A 20,574-nucleotide genomic window follows, 5' to 3' on the forward strand; every position below is an offset into this window, starting at 1 on the left:
CACCGCCCAGGAGCAATGGTGGCCACAACTGTACCAATAGAATTCAATAGGGACATCACTGCTGCACTATTGAGAAACTAGTAATTGAAGCTGTGAAAGTTGATGACAGTGATTCGATGTGATATGATCTGTCTCCAGTGCGAGCCAGAAGCAGGTGCCTTACAAACACAAGACGCGCACCACGACACTGCTTTTCCCTGCTTGCAACGTGAGCGCTCAGAGCTGTGTCCGCACACTTTTTAAGACTTTACACCAGCTGCTTCAGGCACAGCTTTTCCAGTCCCCAGTTAGAGGCTGCCCCCGGGGCAGGCTGAGGGCGGCGGCCACCGTTGGACTCGATGATCTTGAGGTCTCCTCCAACCTAGAAATTCTGTGATTCTGTGATTCTCTGAAAGGCAGCACCGCCCGCGGGCTCCTGAGGCAGCGGCCGTTACAGCGCGGCGCGCCCCGAGCACGCATGCACACTGCTCCCCCCCCCCTCCTGCTTTACCCCCGCGGGCCGCCATTCGCTGAGCGCCCAGCCCGCCTCCCCGGCCTCTCACTGCCGGCCCTGCGCATGTGTTGTAGGAGGGGGAGCGTAAGTCTCCATTTTGTGTCAATTTCCTTCCCTCACCTTCCTTGCGCTGCTTCCAGCGGGGAGAAGGCGGCGGCTGCTGCTGCTGCTGGTGGAGCGGGCAGAGCCTTCCCTTTCAGCCCCGGGCTCCCTGAGGTGGCTGCCGCCGCCCTCTCCTCTCCCTGTCCCCGTCCCCTCAGCGCTCGGCTGCCCGCCCTCCTCCCTCTTCCCTCAGGCGGGATGCTCAGGGAGCCCCTTGGGAAGCCCTTGGCACGGCTTTTATGTGCTGGGCATATCCCCTCACTGTCTGTGGAGACAGCCGTGCGCTGGGTGCCGGCGGTGGCAGCCCGCAGCCTCTCCTCTCCTCCCCTGCTTGCTTTTGACCGCCGGGAGAGGAAGCTCGCTTTCTGACAAATGCAGTGGGCTGAGGCAGATTTAATGCATCCTCGCTCCCCAGCAAAGCACACCCCGTCATTGCAGCAGCTTGGTGATGTTAGAATCACGGAGTCTGGCCAGCCCCTTGAATTCAACTTGGTGTTTGGGGTGACAATGCTTCAAATAATTTTAGGTGCTTCCTACACTTTGTCCAAGGGATCAATCTGCTCCTTTTACAGCAGTTAATAAAGAACTGTAGCCAAACCCGGGTAGCCTAAATGACAATAAAGTGGCTAAAGCAAAGGCAATGGGGTTCTGGTAAGGAAGACACGTGTCTGAGGTGCAGATTCATTCTGCAAGTTCTTAATAAATCACTTAAGAAATGAGTAAAATCAAGGTGGAGAAAGGAAGGAAAAAGCACTGTTGTGTGAGCTCTGAGACATTTGGGCGAAACTTGCAGTTGCTTTAAAAAAACGGCTTAAATTATTTTTCTGGGGTTTAATGTATTAAAAATCTTAAATGATAACGTTCTTAACAAGAGGAGAATACAAAATTGAATTCAAAGAATAATTGCACACAATATGCCATCTGTAGGCAGGTTTCAGAGTAATTTACTTTCAAATACTGGATGTTGGTGATTCAAATAAGACATTCCAGAACATGTGCTAAGATCTTGGCTACTTAATTTTAAATTGAGTCATAGAAATGTCTAATGGAAAAAGTGCATGAAATACTTAACCTTTTTCCTCAGGGCAGGATGTCTGTTATCTCCAAAAAATAGTAGGTGCCTTGATTTCATAACCTGCTTTCATATTTCCCCTCAAATGCATTTTTAGATATTCTGAGTAGTCTTAAATCTTTGAATGACAGCAGAGAACCGTTCCTGTCTTTAAAAGTTACATTCTATGTGCTGAAAAGAAATTCTGCACACGCATTGCTTTTTCCCTTTGAGTGCTAGGTGTGGAGTACTCCTAAAAGCTGAATTTAGTTCACTTGTCAATTCTGCTACTTACTATGAAACCTTCAGTTGCATTTTTTTCAGCTTGTGTATTTCCCCCCAAGCATTGTACGATCACTTAGTACCATTTGGGCAAAAATGTTTTTAGTTTCATTTAACGTGAGCTGTTATGTTTCCAAGTATAGCACTTCTGATGCAAGTTCTAATTAAATCTCTTCAAAACATGCTGTTTGTAACTAGCTATTTTAGCTGGTATTATAGTCTTGACTAATATGTGAGAAGAGTGTGTGAAACTAAGGCTGTAATGATAATCAAATATTTTTAGTTTCATAGCCTTTGAGTTGTATGCTTGCAGTTTCACATGACTTTATTAGTGACCAAGTTAATATTTTTATGTTTGGGGAAAACTGGAGGATGTAGGAGTGATAGAGGAAACAATGGTTTGGGTCAACTCTTATAACTTCAGGGTGAGACTAGGATTATCCTCTTGTCTTGCATATTACAACTGTGTACGTACTTTATAGGATTTGCGATTTCATAGTTACAATGTATAATCCTCTCGTATTCATTTTGTCATCTGTCACGCGAATCCTTTTGTGAATGTGCAGTAAATAGAATTACTTAGTTTTACAAATGTCATTCTTTGGTGTGACTGCAGCTTCATTTATGTTAATTACATTTATTCATATAATTCTATATGTTGGTAATTTTGACTTTCTTATAAAGTAAAAAGTAATGCCACTTTTCAACTTTGTCATCTGATTTGTGTACAGAATGTGTGTATATAAACAGCCTTAAACAAATCAGTAATGTTTACTATTCACTGGCCCAAATATTGATCTTTTAAGTCTGAAACAAAACTGTTGTTGACTTCTACTGCTCAAACTCTAGTATTACGGTTATTCTGAAATGCAAGCTTATTATTCACAAAGAATTTAGTGCTATGCGAGCAGTGTTTTTATTTTGTGCATTATGATTAATTACTTTTGTGTGGAACTTGCATTGCCCTGTATTATCCATATTGTCTCTCTTTTTTTTCAATAGTAGCTTAAACGTCTTGTTTGCCTTACTATGGATTCTCTGCACTTACGTTTCATTTATTCATACAGGGCTGAATATTTTTGTTGCTTTGTTATTTCCATAAGCTTTAGGAGAAGATGGATGCTTTAAAGAAGGTCTTAACAAATTATGTTAATTCTTGTCTTTTTCCATTACATCAGTAATTTATCAAATAAGTGTTGAATTTGTTTGGTGCAATGTGTTCTTTGTGCATCATTGTATTTTATAATGCCTGTTTTTTCTGTGTGCAACATCAAACTTAAAATTTAATGAGATTTCTTTAAAAAAAGCACAACAAAATCACAACCCACCAAAGGGCCAGACCAAATCTGGGTTTGATTTATTTGTTATTAAAAAGCTTATTGAGTTTCTTTGAGTGGTACAGGTTACATGAAGGAAATATGCTTGTCTCTAAAACTCCAGTGTAATTCTGAACATCCTTCATAAATACTTACTATCAGAATTTAGTGCCTTTCAATTCTGAATGATAGTGTGGCAGTTACCTCTTTACAGAGTAGAACACACAAAGATAAAATTGGGATATTTAAGAAGCAGCTTCATAACATTCAATGTTTAGAAGTTTTACTAGTAAAAATGAAAGTTGCATTAGTTGAACTTGATTCCCATGCTTTTTACTGGTTGTCTCTGTAAGTTGGATCGAGTCCTGTTTATGACTTCCCAGGTGTGGTCCTACTGGTGAGTAATAGCAGTTTGCTTGCTGTCTCAGAAGCCAATAAATTAATGACTCAGCTGCTGAAAGAGTTTTTGCAGAAGTCATTAATTGAGGGGGGATGGGGTGGGGTGCATGCATTTAAATTTCTTGACAACAGATGATATTGACTATATGCCTACAAAGAACAGTTTGGAGAGTTTCTGCTAAAAAGAGGGCTCTTCTACAAGTGCTGGAATTATTAAGATTAATCCAGTGTTATAAAAGGACCCCAAATCCATGCTCAATAAAATGTAAACCTTCAGGGAGATGTATCACACCAGGAGGGCTGAGGTTACCTTCAGAAAGAACGTGGTGGTTCCTGCAGATGTTCTGGTAAAACAGACATTCAATTTTACCTACATTGGTTTTTTTATTACTATTAAGCTACTCCACCAGAAGTGGAGTTGAGTGCTGCATTTCGAGGAATGGGACACTAATTAGATTGTTAGCTACTTTTTAACACACTTTATCTATACTCAGAGAATTTGCTTTGATCAGCAAATGAAATGTTAAGGAGTAATCCTTGATTCTTAGTGTAGATAAAGGTGAACTTGAGGGGGTGCTGAAGAGGAGCTTGATCAGCATAGGAATTACTCAAATACAGGAAAACTGCCATTCTCATCTTGTGATAATCACATTTTTATAATTATGGGCAGGATGCTACTGACATTTCTAGAGAAATTCTTTGTTAACCAGACTCTTATTTACTGCAGTAAATTGTTTTCCTTACTATCTTCTTTCTTACATATAGATGGTGTCATGACCAAATAGAGTTCAAAAAAGCAAGCTTTCATGATGAACAGACAAAACAGTTAACACCTTCATAAAGCCAGCTGCTGATACTGGAACTTTCCTATCCTACTTCTTCCCAGATCATACAACTACTATCTGTTTTTCCTATGTTAAAAAACAGGTATGCTGTACACTGTATTTCTTATTGGATGAGCAGTGTTATTCCTTTATGCTGTGAGAAACAAGAGTATCCTTGGATGGTAGAGAGGTTTGGGTGATTCCACGTTTTATTCCAAAACCTTCAAAAATGAACCTTCATTTTCAAACTTGCAAAAGCATCATTGAAAATTCAAAATGATATAATGCTTCTAAAGGTGTTCTGTTTTTTAGAAGTGGTATGGTTATTCAAGTAGTAAGCTTGAAAAGTTATTAAAAAAACACACCAACAACTAGGGGAAAGAGCTGTTTATAACCTTGTGGGCAAAATTAAAGAAAATGTTCTAATTGCAAGGTATAAATAAACCTTTTGATTTTAATCAGAACATGCGTTTTTCTCCCATCAGTTTTCAGAGCACTACCTAATATTCCCAGTATAGCTCATCAGACTTGCAGTTTAATGCAGCTAACTCAGGAACTATATTTATGAGCTTCATGTTTATAGATGCACCAAAGTACAGATTTTCTGTATTGGCACTGTAATGCTGTTACTTCATCAAAATAATACTGTGGCTTAGTGCATCAATAGTCAAAAGCATTTAAATGAATTCTTCTGAAGATAAATATTTTTTTTAGCATTAGCATTTGCTCAAATTTGGCAAGGCTTTAAGTTTCTAAAAATCTGATAGATATTAGCCTCGGAATGTATCCTGTTGTTAGGAAGTCATTGCACACTGACTTGTTAGAATAGTTTACATATGTCATTTAATTAGTTTTCAGAATTGTTTCTGAAATGTTGAAAAGTAAGGCTTAAAGTTGGCATAGTGCTGACATTTGCCACTAAGTATGCATATTATTTGTCCTGTTCACTTCAGTGGAATTATGCAAATACTGAAAATTAAGCACCTTCTAAACTGTTCTGGTGGATTTGTGTGCAAGCCTTAGCTGAAAACTAAGAGATAATGAAGGCATGTTAGAAAGCAGTAGGTAATATACAAGGCTCAAATTTGCATTCAGGTTGTATTAAGACTGGAAATCAGTGTTCTGTTAATAACAGTATAGTGATTCCCTGAACTGATGGTATGTAAAGTATTTCATAATCTGTTTGGATGTGCAAATGAGTTTGAAATGGCATTCATGCTTTATTATTGTTCTGAATGGTCACTAAAATGAAGTGGTGCTGGATTTTCTGTGGTTTCTTTTTGTCAGTATTTTGTTCTTTTTGATGCTGTACCTGATTCTTATCACCTTCCACTTCAAAAACATTCATTAATTTTATATACTTTACCCATGATCTTTGGCATCTCAATGAATCAAAACCAGTAGCTTCATTACATGCTTATTTAATATACAGTAGCAGAGCAACCAAGCTGACAGTCTTTAGATCCCGATGTGAAAGGACTTTGAAATTACACTTGCAGAGAAATGTATGTCTCCTTTTTATTTCTTGTACTAGGACATCTCCTAATGATTTCAGGCTTTCAGTCTCTTTTTAGTGTATGTTTTGTTATTAAATATTTAAGAATGATAGGGTTCTGATGAGTACTGTTTCAGAATAGCAGAATTTTATTCATTACAGAAGTTTTCAGGTCAAGTTTGACTTTAAAACATTCGATTTTGGAAGGAAATGAGGGGAGGGGGAGAGGATAGAAGGGAGCTTGCCTATATGTAAGGTTTATAAATCTCTTCCATCATTTTTGTTTAGGCAGGTGCTTTGCTGAGGAAAATGTGTACGCGTGTTTGAAACGTGATTAGGTGCATGTGTTTATGGAGAAATCAAAATACAGATGAGCACATCTCAAATCGATGAAGAGCTAATAGCCTACACATTATTTCACTAGAAAATGTTATGACCCTGGACTTCAGCCTCTGTTGCTATGCGAGCTTTCATAGAAGAGCTACTTAATTTATCCTGAAACTACAGTGATGTTATTTTGTGAACTAATTGCTTTTTTTTGAGTGTTGTTGTATGCTGATCATTGACTAATATTTTTGGTTCAGTTATCCTTAAAAATTTGTGTAAGAGTATCCATTTGGTTATTAAAAACTTTGTATTTATAATACCACTAATAAATATAAGAAGCCTATCAAGTATTATAATAAATATTAACTGTATTATATATTAAATATTAACTAGTATTTATATAACAAATATAAATGTGTTATAAATTGTCTTGCTAAGTACTGAATTTGGAAAGGAGTTTTTTCAGCAATTGGATTGTTGCAATTAAACTGTTAGTTGTGTGATGGGAAGTAGTTACTGGTTTTTACCTATGTACCAAAAGTCAAGATTAGTCTTTTCAGTTGTTGTATAAGAGGATACCAGATGCTGGATTTAAAACAGGAAACATTTAACTGTGGTTGAATGTTCATGCAGCACAGTGCAAATAATCTTCCTGTGTTTTCTTTTCTGAAGTCAAGATACAAGTCACTGTACTCTAACATTAGACTAAGTAGTGTGTTTTAGTATAGATATTTTTATGTGAGTAGTCAAATAAAGCGAAAGAGCTTTCTTAGTAAAACAAATATTTTTAAAGTACTTGTATGCCAAAAGATGTAGACAGGTGTTTTAAAATTGGAAAATAAAATATTAAAGTAGAAAGAGGTTTTATTCTGTGAATTTGGCAGCTGTTTTTTCCTGTATTTTTTTCTAGTGTGATGTTTGTTTTTGAGATGTACTTAGCATGTATGTAAGCATTCTTTGTCGGTACATTGAAAATATGAATGTGAAGACAGCATTAGAAAAGATAAAAGTACCCTGTATTAATCCTTCAGTGTTTTCTGTTTATTATGAGACCCATATTTTAACTAGTTTTCAGTTGTGTATATTGAGACTGTATGATGCAACTGCCAATAATTTTACAATGTTGTAAGAGAACATGTATTGGAGAGCTTCTAATTCAGAAATATTTTTGTACTATACTATGTTTTAAAGCATATGATGGAAACTTGGGTACTTTGGTTCTAATGATGACCAGATGACCAGTCTTCTTTTCCTGTAAACAGCAGAGGTCAAAAACACACGCATGCTTAACAATTGCCAGACCAAATGCATTGCAGTTATCTTAATAACATCTAGAAGGAATAGTCATGCAGGCAACTGAAGTGACTGGTGGTTTCAAAGCTGTGCTAGCATGGGTTGAGTCCATGCAGAAACCACTGGAAATGTTTGAAGTCAAGGATGAGAAAATCAGCTTGATAGTGGAAGTGAACTACGTCTGTATTTGTAAGATTAATTTCTTACTATGTAGTCACAGAAATACTGAGCTAGTGTTTGGATCTGGATACAAGGATCTAGAGATACTTGTAATCATTTAATTGAGAAGTGAATAAAAAGCCAGTGTCTGAACTGCCTACTACTTGACACTTTAGGCTTTTTTTTTTTTTTTTTTTTTTTTTTTTTTAGGACATTGTCCATCTGATAAGATTCAGCCACTACAAATATTAGGACTTAGTAATATAAGCTTTCATTTCTCTCTCTCTCTCTCTCTCTCTCTTTTTTTTTTTTTTAATAGCATAACCACCTCAGGGAATTCCAGATCAAGTAACTCCATTTCAGCTGCTGGTTCCCTTTCCCGTGTGTTAACCTGTTAAAGCTTTTTCTGGGATCATGTGAATCACAGCAGTAAAGACATTTGAGTGAGCTGACTATACAGAAAAGGGTTGTTTTCAGCCTTGATAATCCTGAAAAGTTCATTGTTTGAATTTACTGTACAGACAGTACGGTTGCTCGCATGAGCTTTTACAAGAACTGGAGAGAGAAGTGGGATTTGCTTTAGGTGGAAGAATTGATAGCCTTACAACTCAGAAAATTGTTCTTGGAAACATGAGAAAACCATGAGTGTCTCTTAACCTCTGAATCAGATTTCCACTGCAGTAGTACAAAGTTCTGCTTTGCTCAGGCATTGTTCCAGCTGAGGTGGTAAGGAACAACTTCTAAACAGCCTTTCAGCTCTAACCATATCTGTAGAAATGCTTCTGTAAGTTAAAGCAGGTTCATTTATATGACTGTGATCCGAAGTGGACTAGATACTAATTCAATCTAATACTGGTCTGCTTTGTTGAGAGGTGGCAGCTTCTTAGCTCTTAATGACAGATACAGTGCTCACAGTCCATTTTGGAGATAAGCTGAAATGCTGTAATTTCTTTGTAGATACTCGTAGAGGCTTACCACCATATGGGAACTGCATCAGAACCAGATTTATTCAATACTAGCATCAAACTAGGATCTGGTCAGGTTGTAAAGGATCAACAGTTGTCTTGCTTTACTATGCATTGGTTTACAATTCCCACTGGTACAGGTCAGTGTAACATTTCCCTGCCCTTTGCAGTTCTGATCCCATCAATGCTTTCAATCCAGAAAGGTTCAGAATAATGCATCTTTAAAATGGAGGAGAAGAGGCACAATCAACATTCCTATTTGTTTTGTAAAAGTGTTTAACAGAAAATTTTTGGTCTGGTAAGATCTCAGCCTTCAGTTGTTTGTCCATATACTAGAAGTGTGCATATTGACCTGAAAAAGCAATCTACTCAGTGGTTATGCGCTGGCCAACAACTGAGGTTGTTACTGCTTGATGCTTGCTATAAGAATGACTAAGCACTGATATTTGCAAATACTGAAGTTCAGAATAAAAATATTTTATTAATGTTTATTACCAATATGCCATACAATTTCTGCATTGTGAACTTAACTAGTTAAATAGAACATGGAGAGATCCAGGGCCCATAAGAATGAGCAGTTTTTCTTGGATGTACTTTCTGAATTATTTTTCCCTGTATGCCTATCTTTTTTTTTTTTTTTTCCTTAAAATAGGCATTATAGCTTTACAGATATTACTGTCAATGTTGTTTCCTATTGAAAACAACGACATATATGTGATTGTCCATATTGATTTTTAAGTATGTTAGGAAAAATCTTGAAAGCTGTAATTGGAGGTTGGAGGGAAGAATTTTAGCTACTAAAATACTAATCAGATCAAGGCTGGGATTTCTTCAGTCGGTTTTCCCATAGATATTGCAAAAACAAACAAACACAACAAAAAAACTTTTCTGGTGGAGGCAGATTCCTGTTGTCACCATCAATGTGGAATGATGAAGCTGATGGAGCTAGCAACATTCTGAATCTAAGAACTTCTTAGCCCTTCACGTTAATTTTCATTTCATCGGGCAGAATACAACTAATTTGCAGTAAACTGGTTTGGGGTTTAAATAAAGTATTGTGCTTCTTTGTTTTTGTTCCAAATGATGCTAAGTTAGTCGTTTTAACTCTTGTGACATCTGTCCTTCACAAAAGGAAGGTATTGTCAACTAGCTCTAGCTAAGGCTAACTTGTGCTTAGATTTGAGAACATCTGGTCTTTGTAACCAGAGGGTTTTTTTTTTTTTTTACATGTCAGCACAATTATTTATACTGTGGGTCTTGATTTTGCTCCTCAGCTCTGAAAATCGAAGCTAATCAGCCAGAGATGCTTTAAATAGCCTACTGTATACTAGGTGAGCAAGGAGAAAACTAATGGTCACTCCTTTCAAAACAATTTTTTATGTGATTGTATAACTTAAATTTCTTCTTTCACATATGAATTATTTGTCAGTTCATCAGCATAACCGAGAGAATGGGCTTTTCTCTCTAGAGCTGAATTGTCTTTAGCTAATGGAAGTGCAGAGGAACCTTTCCTGAACCTGAGATTCCTAAAAATGTCCAAAAATATTTAAAGATATTTTTGTTTTGGTAAAATGTTATCTTTGTTCCTTATGTAGTTTTGTCATATCTGTGTTGCTACATAAAAACTGAGACTACCATTGTGCAAATCTGACTAAAATTATCTGTGCTGTTTCAAAGGTCAGGTGCATTCAGTGAATTTGCTTTCAAATTATTTTGTTTATTCTGTGTACGTATGCATCCTGAGCTCTATAAAGGTCAGGAGAAGAGATTCATTTTGGAATTTAAAGAAGTTTTTTAATGCTGGTCACCCTTTTTAGTTTCATTTGAAAATTGTTTTCCTTTGTTTCCTTTTTTTTTTTTTTTATTATTTTTTATTTTATATATATATATATATCTACAGCAAAGCTCATTTGTGAGGTCCATTTAAAAATAAAACTATTAGTAGTGCATTTATCATATTCAAACTTAAAAAATAAATACTGTTTGCATGAATTAAACTGTATTTCTGTTTGGTTTTGGTTTCTTGGCTTATTTCATGTGACAGACTAGCATTTTCATTGCTGGAGTAACATATTTATAGGATATATAATATTTAACTGTCTCTTGCTACAAATGGTTTAATAAAACAGGGTGATTGTGCAGTTCCTTAGACTTTGCATGTCCTGCTTATTAACGGTCATGTTGAATAATATAATGGCAGAAGGATTCATATATGAGTCAGCAATGCGTAACTAATTGCAGTTTTCAGTCAAAGGACTAAAAAAAATCAGTAAGGAAGTGGGCCTCTATTAAATATGTATTTCTAGATATTTAGAGGACAAAGAAAATGTATTTGTAACGTGCCTAAATTTTGTCCTCTAATGTAAATTCTCCTATGATGTTTTTTTGACTGTAGAATGGTAAAAATGTAGAATGTAGAAATATTTTTGGTGACTTCCTTAACAATAACTCACAGGAAGACCAAGTTTTATGAAATGGTAATAATGATTTTGCACCCAAACATGAGTACCTTTGTCGAAGTTTATGTTCACTTTGAAAGTCCGGAGCTGTAAACCACATCCAAATTTTCTTTGTGAAAATTATTCTGACATTTTCTTTTCTGACCTTGGGAGATAAAAGAAGGCAGAACTTGCTTATAGAAAGAACATAATAGCAAAACTTAAGCGAATGCTGTGTTCTAGTGCACATTCCATGGAAAGGATGGACATATTTTCCAATTATATGAATGTTTAGAAAACTGTTCTGAGTCTCTTTTTTTATGGGTAAAACAGACATGTCATCAAGTAGTAAACAGTAGAGGGCTAATTTACCTTCCCAAAGATCAGTTTAGCATGTGTTTAATCTGCAGTTGCTCAGTTTACAGCTCGTGGATGTAACCAAGCTTGGGTATTAGTAGCAACAGATTGATTGTTGCACAGATATATAGATATAGATATATTTAAGTTATGAATAAATAAAGATGCTTTGGTGGTTTGGGTAATTGGCCAGGTGCTGCTTTGGCTTCTGTACCGGGCTGACTAATTTCAGATGGCAGACTGCTACGTACATGTGCTTTTAAAGACACAGAAGGGGAGGCCTAGCCTGGCAGTGCTTTTGCTTGTGGGAGCTTTGCCAAGATGTTGCTTCTGTTTGGAGGTTCTCAAATTTCTTGCCTGCTTTTTACTAGTCTAATTTGTAAGCTTTCCCTCACTGATTCGTTACTGCTAGTAGCAGGCACTGTCTCACTGTCTTTTTTTTTTTTTTTTAACCTAAGTGTCTTCAATGAGAGAGATTTCTGTGTCAGCTTTTCCGTGATTTTGTTGTTTGAATCCTAGTCCGTTAAAGAGCTCTAATGTTTATACCTTCCCAGTGCTGCAGCTGAAGCTGTAACTGACAGTGTGATTTAAGAAAACTTATAAATCAAAAAAACAAAAACAACCTGGAAACTTCTCAGATATTTGAAGTACAACTTAGAATACAAGTTTACACATAAACCACAAAAAGCTATTTTATATATTTGACTACTGAGGACAACTATTTGAATGATGTTCTATCCTGTTACTCATTCTCCTAGGGATCAGAAAACCACTTCTGTTCTCATATTGTGACATTAGTGCTTTTTATGTTGCATTAATTCTGATGAGTGACTTATTTTTAAAGGCTTGATTAGCTAGGATAAAATCTCCATATGATGCATGCTGTAATGGTGCATCTCTGAGCAGTAAGTTTAAGTATCAGAATTAAGGACTGAGTGAGTATTAGTCTCAACTGAGTCTTGTACTAATTCACGTGGAAGAAGAGGAATAGAAATTGAGAAAAGGTAGAGTGAGAAAATATTTTTATTTGGAAGGAGATTTAATAACACCTTTGATGAGGATTATATATAAGGCCTGATGTTGTATATAGAATTAGAAATGGATGCTAATCCACAGCACCTTGTTTATAGAAATACCGTGAATAACTTTCAGAGCCTCTAAAATTGAATACTTACTTCCTTATCTTTTTTAGAGTTCTACTGTACTGTAGAACATGAACATCTATAGCTTTATAGAAAATCAAACATTATTAGTGAAAATTTTTCAAACTTTGATATACATAAAACAACTCTATTGAAATACTTGGGCTTGGTGGTGGATTCCAATACTATCAGGCTCTGAACATCCTGTGAGACATACTAGAAGTCCTGTAATTATGGATACTTAGTCCTTTGAAATTTTTTTTTTGATATTTGGTACCGACACTAGAGCAACTGCTTTCTCTGCATATGAAAATTTCTAGTATATGGTTTCAAATTGGTGTTGCTTTATCTAAAAATTAAAAAAAAAATATTACGTTGTAATTGATCTTTAAGATTTAAGTTGGAAATAACAGTGAACCCAGCATGTAAGAATAGTGACAGACAGAGTAATCAACTGGTTCTAATAGAAAATAAATCCACATGCCAGTGAAGCAAATATGAATGTGTAGCATTGCTTGATTAGCACTGAGGTTTATGCCAGGTCATTTCTATGCTTCTTCAACCACAATGATGTTTCAGCAAAAGATCTTTTCAGTTCCTCAGAGAAATAAGAGTCAGTGGAGCTGACTTCATAGTTGCTTACTTCTGGAGTAGTAATATTTCTGTGGAAGTTATTGCATATGTTAATTATCCTTGCATACATATTAGATGTAGTAGGACAGGACTGCTTTGCTGAAGTTACTTCTGTAAATCTGCATTTGATTGGGAAATAATTGGCAAAACTGTAACAGTGTAGAAGTACGTTTAATGAGCAGTGGATGTTTAACCTGGACTATTTGTTGTGTTGTGACTGATTTGCCTCAACCTGTAAACTTGCATTATTTTCCCTGGGTGCTTCTAACAGGCAGTGTATCTACTACGTTGTGGTTGTGCAGCATACGCTAGGAAACTGCTTGCAACTTTGGGTGGATATGCAGTACTAACAAGGGAAACTAAACAACTCAACAGGAAAACAACTTTTTTTTTTTTCTTTTTTCTTTTTCTTTTCTAACTGCAAAGAATACAAATTACTTTATGTGCATGTTGTTGTGTGTGCACCCATGATGCTGAATATCAGTGGCTGGCATTGTGTTCTGGCAACAGTACTTTTCTGCTGGTTTTGTGCCCACTTTCATGCAAATTCTTTAAACTGAAAAGTCATGGCAATGTTTTTTTTTTTTTTGTTTGTTTTTTTTTTTTTTTTTTTTTTGTTTTTTGTTTTGTTTTGTTTTGTTTTGTTTTTGTTTGTTTTTTTTTTCCTTCAGAGATGTTCTATCATAAACATAAATAATACATGTAAAACATGGAAGTAAATTAGATGCTGAGTATGAGCATTATTCATTCTGTCCATATGTATTAAGTGTTTATGCTGTTATCCATTTAGGATTCCATGCTTATAATTGACTGAAACAGATACACATTTCTTGAGCTCCACTTTGTTTTGAAGCATGCAGACCATGATTTCAGGAAGCTTGAAGAAAAGGCTGGAGAATACAAAGAATTAAGTATTGTCAGCATTGATGAAAAATGTAAATCAGAAGAAAATCTATCTGATAGCTTTGTTTAAATAGCTTCTCATAAATGCGTAAGATTCTCATTAGTCCAACATCAGAAGACTAATGAATATTAATGAACGAGATCAAAGACATATTTAAAAATCAAAGCAAGTAAACAACAATTATTTTTAAGAATTATGTAAGTTTTTAACTACACAGAAATATGCATCTTCTTAACTGAATAGCTTTATGAGAAGTTTTTCTTGAAAATATTTTTCCTGAAAATTTTTTATGCTGAAGGGCAATTATGTAATGTAAACAAACCAAAAGAATATACATCGTAATCCAAAATATATATAAATATGTTTTGAATATAGTATATTTAAACAACTATGAATTCAGCTGCAGACTTATTAGGCTGGGAATTTGATCTTGAACAGAACCCATCTTGAGCTTGACTTAGGCTGCCAGCACAAATTTGTGAAATATCAAGAAGGAAATTACTTCTGTTGTCTCAGACTCCTGCTGTTCCCTTCTACAGTTTAGTGGTTTTGGACAAAGGTCACAGTATGTAGGTGTTCCAGTTAAAAAAAAAAAAAACAAAAAAAAAAAAACAACACAAAAAAACAGCTTGTATGTGAATTCTTAAAGATTCTGATGATCACATGGAAGATAATATCCAGAACTATCTTCATCTTAACATTTACTTTTCCAAGTGTGTACCATGTGGCATGATCTCCATACTTTGAACTGTGCATGCTAGTAGTATTGCAGGGAGTAAATATTTCATCATCACAACATAATGCAAATTTAAGTTAAAATATTTATGGAAGCAATTTTAATAGATTAAGTACTACTTGCCAGTTCTCTTTAAATGTCGACTATTGTTTAATTAGTAAATCTTCTATTCCACTGAACTAAATAAAAATCTGTTCTGTGTGAGATGACTTGAACAAAATAATAGGTCTAGGTATGGGTTAAGATACTTTTTATATTTTACTTCTGGATTTATTTATTTATTAATATCTCTGCATAATCTTCTTTAAAATTCAGTGAGGATTTTAATCTGTTTAATCCACTAAGTCATAATGAAAATATTACTCCAAAGGCACAAAGCTCCTAGTGCAACACAGGGGAGTGTTCTGGCCATAAAGTACTCAGTCCCTATGGGCAATAGTGATGTTATTTGACAGTTTGTGATTCCTACAAACTTTAATGGCAACATAGGGCTCACAAGAGGCTTCTTCAAATACTGTCAAAGTAACAGTTTCATTTTGGACCTAGATATAAAGCTAATGGTTTCTAACAGCTTTTAGTGTCACTGAATCAAATTTCTCAAGTAGAAAGAACATTTGACATTCTGTTTTAAAGTGACCGTATGTTTGACCCAGTTCTGCAATCGTGGTGTCATCACAATCGTATCTCGCTGCTGTAGGCTCTTGGAGGCTGACAAGCGGAACAAGTTGCTTTAGCTCATCCAGCTCATCTGTCACACTGAGCAGCTCGCAGATTTCTATTATCTGAATGAAATGTGGAGAGAGTTCTCTCCCCGCTCCCCGCTTATCCGCATCCTGGGCAGCCACTCACACCCCACTAACAGAGCAAAGTGAAATGCTGGAGGAATAGGGGTTCAAATATTTCCAGAGATGCAAATGTAAGCCACATTTAATAATTAAAAGGCTTGTTATTAAAACAAAACAAATCAAAACAAAACAAAAAAACTGAAATAAACTCCTGTACTAGATAGAACAGCTTGGATTACATGGAAAGTTAATTTCCAAAGGAGGCTTGTGGTTACCTTATCTGAAAACAAAACCGAAATGCTTTGAGTTGTATCTTTAAAATCTTCATGCTGAGCACTTTCTTAGCGTTTGAAATGTGTGAACTTCTGTGGTGATTTTATTATATTTTTCCAAAATAGCGCAGCTGGGAATTTTGTACACTGTAGGCCAAAAAATCTTGCCATAATCTCAACACAAACCTCTTTGAAGTTCTCATTTGAGAGCAATGTTATGGCACTGATTTTGTGCAGGCTGCTCTTTGAAGTTTATATGCTGAGGCTTTTTACAGTCTGACTGCTGTACTCTTGTAGCGACTGATTAGTATTTCCTCATTTTAAGGGTATTATTACCAAAAGAAGCACTAAGCATGATGCTTAGTAAATGTTGATGAGAGTTTTTCCCCACATCAAACAAAGGAAAAAGTTTTTGTAGCCCTTCAAGTTATGATACATCTAGTTTTTTAAATGCTTTTAGTAGAGTAAAATTTCAAAGTAAACTGTCAAATTGTCTTATCCAGCTTGAGAGACAGTAATCAGCAGTAACGCTCCATGTTGGGTAATTGAATTAAACATTATAGGGACCACAGAAAGTACAGAACACTTCAATTTATGTGCACTTGAATCTGGTAATTAAGCTTTGATGGGAATTCCATTTACCCAAATATTTCTTTTTACAATAGCACACCATTTAACTCTTATCTGAGTAAAATTTGAAAAGTGAGTGTTTCATTCATCCTTGATTTTATCTGCAGTGACCACTTAATATTTATCTAGACATGTTTTTTGGTCCTGACTTCACAATTTTTAAAAAAATATTTAAAGTACTGTCTCTGTTTTGATAGTACTTTTTCCTCTAAGAACACTGAGGGTAAACTATAAATTACTTTAAATATATAAATATTTGTATCTTTATGAACTATTTTATAGCTCTCAAATATATACAAAAAGTAGTAATAATAGATCAAGGTAATTGATGAAGTTAAGTCTTTGTGGATAATTATGTTGGGTCAAATTTTAAAATACATTGAACCAAGGTGTAATAGACTTGTAATACTTACAAATACTGTAAAACTTAACTTTTTTTTTTTTTTTTTTTAAATCATTACAGGTCTTTCAGTAATGAGATGATTCACAGTCACATTTTTTTTTTTTTTCTTTTTAATAATAAAACTTTCTGGTTTGGCCTAGTTTTCTCCTGCATTAAGGCATCATTCCTGCTAATGCATACAAAAATATGTAGCTCCTCAGTACTGCTAATATTGGTAACTGCAATAGGAATGATCACATTTGACAGTAGGCTTGCAAGATTGTGAATTTTTAAAGAGAAATGTGTCCTTAGGTTATTTTACATTTCTTTTTTTAATACCACTGAATTACCTATTCAAATTTATATAAACTTGCATCTAATTGCATGTGCACTTGCCTGGTATTTAAAAATAATTTATATTAGTTTAACTGCAAAGCTGACTGCAATTTTAATACAGAGAAGTAATCTTTCTATACTGACACGGATTTTTTTTTTTTCCTCTTAAAGAGAGTTAAGTTTCTTTGGGTCAGTTAGTTGTCTCACAAAACTAGCTATATGAAGTGCTGTTACTGGATGTAATATTTACAGATGCACAACATGTATTTAGTGAAAGAACTATTGGAATTGTTTTATGAACACTATTTAAAGATTATGCTGATTACATGCTTATCTATTGCTGCTGTTAATGTAGTACCTTAGTGATGTAAGACATGGTGCACGTCTTAAAACATCCCTAAGTGGGTAGAAACAAGCTTCCTCTGTCACAGCAGTTACAAACTTCATTGGTGGTGGATGCAGACTGATCGAATTCTAACTTTAGCTAGGAGCAAGCACAAACTTCACAAAGTTTTTTTTTTTTTTTTTTTTTTTTTTTTTTTTTTTTTAATAGTAATGATTGTGGCAGGCTACAACCTAAATAATCCGTATGTGGCACATGTCAGAAATACCCTCTGCTATTTAAGAATGTGATAGATTACACTGGGGGAAGAAGCCTGTTTTTGATATTGAGCTTTATTCAGAGTGATGCTGTACAAAATCATTCAAAAGGAATACATCAGCTGATATCTTTTTGAGGAAATTATGAGCTGAACCATCACAAACTAATAAAAAAATAGGACTATGAAATGTATGGCATGTGTATGAATTAGCAAGATATAAATACCTGGGCTTTATAACTTTAGAGGAATAGAAATGGTCATTCTATGGTGATAGATGGATATGTGGTGAATTGCACAAGATCTGAGAAAATGAGGATTGCATTTATCATATCTAAGGGGAATGTCAAAGTGTGTGTCTGCCTATAACCCTATCAGTGATAAAACGATTACAATATGCCTTTGGGAGATACCAATCAATATGACTATCATAGAGCTCAACAGCTCTGATGACAATTCAGCTGATGAGTTCTGTGGATGGCTTAGAGAGAGCTATGATAAAACACCAAGAAAAATACCTTCTCTGTACCTAGGACCTGTGTTGAAAATGTTGGAAATAGGGCTCATAAAAATGAAATGGGACATAATGTTCTAGGTTTGAAAAATGAGATAAAGGCATTCAACTGATTTCTGTTCACCTGGTCATTACAGACAGCATCTGCACTCAATCACACAAGAGAAAGCCTAACAAAGAACCAGAATGACTTTTGGTGATCTTGAAGACTGAGAATGTAATGAACTACCCATGGTGCAGTTTATTCGTGAAACTGTCAGTTGTTAGCCTACTTAAAAATAAATAAATAAAACTATATATATATATATATATTTTGAAGGCCCACTGGTTTTCTCAAAAGAAGTAAAAGCTATTATGAATCAATGGCATTGTCACAGATATATACAGAATATTCAAAACCAGTTTAAAATTAAAATGTAAGCTAACAGGTAGATTTTAAAAAGCCAGCAAAAGGCAGCTTCTGTAGTAGTGTGATCTACAACATACATGTACAATGGCAAAAATGTATTTTGTAAGTTTTTTTCAGTAAAAGCTAGTGAAACCTGAATGACTTTTTCTGTGAACAAGAACCAGAGATTTATGAGTGGATAAACCAAATGCGTGTTAATAATAATACAATTTATATGTGCATACATAGTCTTTCCAGTCTTCTTAGTAATAGCAAAGATACACATACTGAAATCTAAGTTCTATTTCCTAAATCCCTAGCTAACTGATGTGTGTGCAACTTTGTCCCCTGACGCATCTGTTTTTGTTGGAGTGGGTTTCTTGCTCCATTGTTAGCCACATCTTACTAGTCTAAATATTTGGAAGAGTCATCATTTAGATGCAATCATAAAATTAAAAGTATGTCCTAAGAGAGAGGAAGAGGATGTAAATGTCTTTTCTCAGTGGTGCAGTAATGCTCAGTAAGCTGTCATTTCAGTGAGGCTTGCATCAGCCTGTCTGTACTTCAGGCTCATTGCATGTAAGGTAAGACCAAGGGCCTGATGTATTAAACATGCAGGGTAGTTCCCCTGTAACTTCAGAGGAACTAAGTACCAGCCAAAATAATTTCTGCCACATAATAATATGCCACAGAATAATTTCTTTCTATCACATCTGGTGTGTGACTTCAGTGCTATAGCCTAAACTATGGTGCCATTAAAGCAGTAGAGAGAGGCAATATCTTTCTACTACAGGCTTCTTTCACACAGTAGTAGCTGAACAAAGTAAACATGATTATTAATATATAGGCCAAACCGTTTCTTTTTACTGGCACGTAGGTCATTACTTACTATATTTATTTATTATCCCTTTGTAGCCTTGAAGTACAGGAAGAAGAAGATACTGCAAAGTTAAGGGTGCACTGCGTTGACAAACATTGCCACCCATCCTTTGCTGTTATACTCACAGATCTAAATTCATGGATTAAAGATAAAGCTGACAGGACAACTTCTTTAGCCACCTGGCTTTCCTATCACACAGAAATGCTGAGCAGTAGTTAGAGGGAAAATGTAAAGAAAGTTGATATGCTGAGGGTGGCCAAATTTTATAGAATGATTGCTGACTTCTGCTTTGTTCACAGTGGTTAAGTTATTCTGATGCAGTTACGTTTGCAAAGATTAATGCTAGGTGTATTTAAAAATAAATGCACAGGTATTGCTTCTGGTCACTACCTCAATAGTGCGAGGTGGGGAAAAATGTTAAAAGTGGTATTTTTTTACGTTTCTTCTGAATTTACATGAGGCTTTCTTATGTATGCATCAATGAGTTGTACAGAAACAATGTAATAAGATATGTAATGTTGCAGGGATCTGATAATTTTTTTTCCTCCCACTGTGCATTGGATAGTTTCAGTAGATAAATCCCTGAACTTTAAGTAACTGAGCATAATAGTTGAATGTGTATAAAGCATCATAGTAACTTTAGCCTTTTAGCCTTTGAAAGTAATCCAGCATTCTGCAAAGAACATTCTTTCAAAATTCAAAAGAATTATTTGATTCATATTTAAAGTTGAAATATGTTTTTTTTTTTTTGTTTGTTTGTTTTTTTTTCATTTTTCCCCCCTAAAAAGAGATCGGTTAATGCATCAGGCACCATGAAAATTACTCATTTTCATCCCATAATCTTACTTTTGTTTTCAAAAAATTCTTTCTCT

At 35.3% G+C, this 20,574-nt stretch overlaps 1 protein-coding gene across 1 annotated transcript in view; it reads left to right on the forward strand.

The window, feature by feature from the left end:
• Window positions 1–488: 488 nt before the first annotated feature.
• The window catches only part of FHIT (fragile histidine triad diadenosine triphosphatase), a 565,148-nt gene continuing 545,062 nt past the window's right edge, over window positions 489–20,574 (forward strand). The window contains exon 1 of the mRNA XM_084530544.1: window positions 489–577. The gene's annotated coding sequence lies outside the window, so the exon portion shown is untranslated. The remainder of the gene's footprint in view (window positions 578–20,574) is intronic.

Source organism: Aythya ferina (assembly GCF_964211825.1).
Source record: "Aythya ferina genome assembly, chromosome: 10".
Lineage (NCBI taxonomy): Eukaryota > Metazoa > Chordata > Aves > Anseriformes > Anatidae > Aythya > Aythya ferina.